Source organism: Arachis hypogaea, chromosome 4, assembly GCF_003086295.3.
Source record: "Arachis hypogaea cultivar Tifrunner chromosome 4, arahy.Tifrunner.gnm2.J5K5, whole genome shotgun sequence".
Lineage (NCBI taxonomy): Eukaryota > Viridiplantae > Streptophyta > Magnoliopsida > Fabales > Fabaceae > Arachis > Arachis hypogaea.
In genome coordinates, this window is record NC_092039.1 from 66,683,876 (window position 1) to 66,688,893 (window position 5,018).

The window sequence follows — 5,018 nt, forward strand, 5'->3', positions numbered from 1 at the left end:
GTGTTTGTGTCATGAAGGTCCAAGTGAAAAGCTTGAGACTGAGTGGTTAAAGTCGTGATCCAAAGCAAAAGAGTGTGCTTAAGAGCTCTGGACACCACTAACTGGGAACTCTAGCAAAGCTGAGTCACAATCTGAAAAGGTTCACCCAGTTATATGTCTGTGGCATTGATGTATCCGGTGGTAATACTGGAAAACAAAGTGCTTAGGGCCACGGCCAAGACTCATAAGTAGCTGTGTTCAAGAATCAACATGCTTAACTAGGAAAGTCAATAACACTATCCAAAATTCTAAGTTCCTAGAGATGCCAATCACTCTAAACTACAAAGGAAAAAGTGAGATGCCAAAACTGTTCAGAAGCAAAAAGCTACAAGTCCCGCTCATGTGATTAAATTAATATTCATTGATATTTTGGACTTTATAGTATATTCTCTTCTTTTTATCCTATTTGATTTTCAGTTGCTTGGGGACAAGCAACAATTTAAGTTTGGTGTTGTGATGAGCGGATAATTTATACGCTTTTTGGCATTGTTTTTATATAGTTTTTAGTAAGTTTAAGCTACTTTTAGGGATGTTTTCACTAGTTTTTATGATAAATTCACATTTCTGGACTTTACTATGAGTTTGTGTGTTTTTCTGTGATTTCAGGTAAATTCTGACTGAAATTGAGGGATTTGAGCAAAACTCTGAAGAAGGCTGACAAAAGGACTGCTGATGCTGTTGGAATCTGACCTCCCTGCACTCGAAATGGATTTTCTGGAGCTACAGAACTCCAATTGGCGCGCTCTCAACGGCGTTGGAAAGTAGACATCCAGAGCTTTCCACCAATATATAATAGTCCATACTTTATTCGAAGAATGACGACGTAACTTGGCGTTGAACGCCAAGTACACGCTGCTATCTGGAGTTAAACGCCAGAAAAACGTCATTATCCGGAGTTGAACGCCCAAAACACGTCATAACTCGGAGTTCAACTCCAAGAAATGCCTCAGCTCGTGGATTAATCAAGCTCAGCCCAAGCATACACCAAGTGGGCCCCGGAAGTGAATTTATGCATCAATTACGTACTCATGTAAACCCTAGGAGCTAGTTTATTATAAATAGAACATTTATCTATTGTATTAGACGTCTTTTGACCACGTTTCATCTTTGGTCTCAGTTTTGTTTTATTCTTCATCTTAGGAGATCATTGATCACGTTAGAGAGGCTGGCCATTCGGCCATGCCTGAACCCTTTGCTTATGTATTTTCAACGGTGGAGTTTCTGCACACCATAGATTAAGGGTGTGGAGCCCTGCTGTACCTCAAGTATTAATGCAATTCTATTTTCTTTTATTCAAATCTCTCTTATTCTTATTCCAAGATATTCATTCGTACCCAAGAACATGATGAATGTGATGATAAGTAACCCTCATTATCATTCTCACTCATGAACGTGCGTGATTGACAACCACTTCCGTTCTACATGCAACAGAGCTTGAATGCGTATCTCTTAGATTCCCCAACAGAATCTTCGTGGTATAAGCTAGATAGATGGCGGCATTTATGAGGATCCGGAAAGTCTCACCTTGTCTGTGGTATTCCGAGTAGGATCCTGGGAATCCGGAAAGTCTAACCTTGTCTGTGGTATTCCGAGTAGGATTCCGGTAATGAATGACTGTGACGTGCTTCAAACTTGTAACCTGCTGGGCGTTAGTGACAGACGCAAAAGAGGGATTCTATTCCAGTAGGAGCGGGAACCAACCGGTGATTAGCCGTACTGTGACAGAGTGCGTGAGCATTAGTTTTCACTGCGAGGATGGGATGTAGCCATCAGCCATGGGTGATGCCTCCAGACGATTAGCCGTGCGACTGACAACCGCATAGGATCATTTTCCCGAGAGGATGAAAGTAGCCACAGTTGATGGTGAACCCCTATACAAAGCTTGCCATGGAAAGGAATAAGAAGGATTGAGTAGAAGCAGTAGGAGAGCAGGCGTCCTTGGGCTCTACAGCATCTCCATCCGCTTATCTGAAATTCCCACCAATGAATCTGCATAAGTATTCTATCCCTTTTATTATTCCTTTTTATTATTTATTCCAATAATCACAATTCCCCTTTAATCTGCCTAACTGAGATTTACAAGGTGACCATAGCTTGCTTCATACCAACAATCTTTGTGGGATCGACCCTTACTCACGTAAGGTTTATTACTTGGACGACCCAGTACACTTGCTGGTTAGTTGAACGGAGTTGTGTCCACTCGTGCCAAAAATCCTAAGTTCCACAATTCTACAATAAATGCAAATCAAAGAATAGTGATCATAATTTCGTCCACCATGCACCAATACACAAATCAAGAGGTCTTTTAAGGGTTGTAATGGGGTTAGGGTCAAGGTAGGATTGTATTTGATCAAGTGGACTAAAATCTGAATCCTTAATTAACCTAAACTTTCCACCTAACTTAAGACAATCCATTTAATTAAAATGCTGAATCTAACTTCCCTTTAACTGTGTTTTCCACATATTCATGCATCCTAAATTTGAGTATAGTACATATGCATTGATACCAACACTTACTTTGGGGCATTTTGTCCCCTTTTATTATTTGCTCTTTTTTTCTTTTCTGTTTCACTTTTTTTTCTTTTCTTTTTTTTTTCTTTTTCTATTATTATATTTATTTTTTTCTTTTCTCTTATTTTTCTCAATGCATATGATTAAAGTATTGAATCAATAATGTGTTCAACTATTATTTTACACATTTTCACAAAAATATACAACACCCACTTACTCAAACCAAATATTTTCAAACCCAACTTCCCCACACTTAAATCATGAGCACTTTTACTAGTCTAAGCTAACCAAGGATTCAAATTAAGGACATTATTGTCTTCCGCTTAGAGTTAGTAATGAGCTAAAGTAAAGAACAAATGGGTAAAATAGGCTCAAATTGGTTTGCAAAGGATAACGAAAGGGTAAGGCCATATGGGTAAGGCTCAAATTTGGTTTGCAAAAGATAAAGATTACAATTTTAGAGAGAATAACACACAAAAATAAAATATATTGGTTGATAAAATGCAACCAATCAAATAGGCTCAAAATCTCACTGGTTTTGTGTGTTCGAGATCTAAACCATGTTCCAATATAATATTTATTCAGACATGTTTATCAAAAATTTTAATTCAAATTAGTGAAATGCTTTAAAAAGTTTCTTGAAAAAGAAATTCTTACTTTAACCAAGTGGTGGTAAAGTATGCAATCAAACATGCAAATACATATGCAAATGCAGCAATGAACAAACATAGGAAATAAAAAATTGGTGTTGAGAAAGGACTAACTAACTCGTGGAGATCGGTATTGACCTCCCCACACTTAAAGATTGCACCGTCCTCGGTGCATGCAAAGATGTGTAGGTGGACGGGGGTTGTGGTTCCTCAGCTGGTGCTCGTTGTAGAGTCTTTCTCTTTACCTTTTCTGGTGGCCATCCTGAAAAGGGAGAAGAGAAAGGGATATGAAGTCAAAGGGATAGAGCAAGGGAGAGGGCAGTACGAGTGATAATCATGCCAAAGTAAAGAAGAATGTCATTAACACATGGTCGTGACTTCATGAAATTAGGACATCAATGGAAATATAGCACGATAAATTGAGGCGATTAAATGCAAGATGTTTATTGGCATGCTGGCAAAAGGCATGGGTAGCATAGATCAAGCATTAAAAGCCAAAATGTATTATCAGTCGTAAGAAACTAACAATAATGTTTGTATTGATAATTGTATTTAATTAATAAAATATTGGAAGGGTTTGGTGAAAAATAGGCATTAGAGTAGAAGGATAGAATAATTAAGAATTCATAATGCCTTACGGGCTTTTCACAAACACTTGATATGCATGTAAAAATCCAAAAATTAGTATTAATTGTCAAATCACTCTTGATGATATCCACAAGCTCAAGTATAATAATATAAGACCCAAATAAAGCTCCAACACCAACATAAAATGCATGAAAATGAAAAAGAAAGAAGAAAGAATTAGGATTGAGAGAGAAGTGGGATTTGGGGGTGGGAAAGAATAAAAACTGGTGGCGCTGGGACATAGTGGTGCGGCGCAACCGACGCGGACGCGCACAGTGCACGAACGCATGGTTCGCGAAAAAGGGAAGTGGCGCGGACGCGGCATGGACGTCGACGCGCGACAGTTATTGTACCTCTAGTGCGAATCCAGCGTGAGGCCAGCACATCTTTCGGCCAAAACAGGGTTTACGCCGATTTTCCCAACCACGCTGACGCGTGGGTCGCCAAAAGCATAAATGGTGTGCACGGGTACAATACACGTGCGCATGGGTTGGATGGTGCCTAAGGCACGTTTCTAGCCCAGCTCCCTCGCAACTCTCTATTCAAACTCACCAACTTCGCAAGCACAAGGGACGCGTCAACGCACAGGGCGCTGGCGCGTCCATCTCCCCCTTTTTATATATAAATGGAGAATGCAGAATGCAATGCTAATATGAATGTTATGCATGATTCAAGGTCCAAGCAAAACTCAAAAACAGACTAAAATTAAAACTGAAAAAGGAACGATCATACCATGGTGGGTTGGACTTTTGATGGGCTTCCTGTTATGGTGGCTTGTGCTTGAATTCATCCAGAAATCTCCACCAATGCTTGGAATGCCAATAGCCTCTGGGGTCCCAAACAAGGCACGTAAAGCCCTTAGGTGAGTTCAAACAGGTTTCAAGGCTCCCGGGATGTTGAATGTCAGAATAGATTCTAGGATCCCAAACCTTGCTTTTACACCCATTTTTGTCTCGATCTGCATTTTTCCAACTGGGTGATAAGTAATCTAAATTCTCACTGCAGTGACCAAACAGCCTTCGAGACCCATACAATTGAGCTTGACACCAATCCTTGCACCTCAAATTGAAGTGCGAAACTTCATTGAATCTTGCATACCAGCTCTGAGTGCGAGTAAATTCCCTTTTACTCCTAAAGCCGCAAAGAGCTCTAAGCTGGCCATCTGTTTCAAGTAAACCATATTCAAGTGGA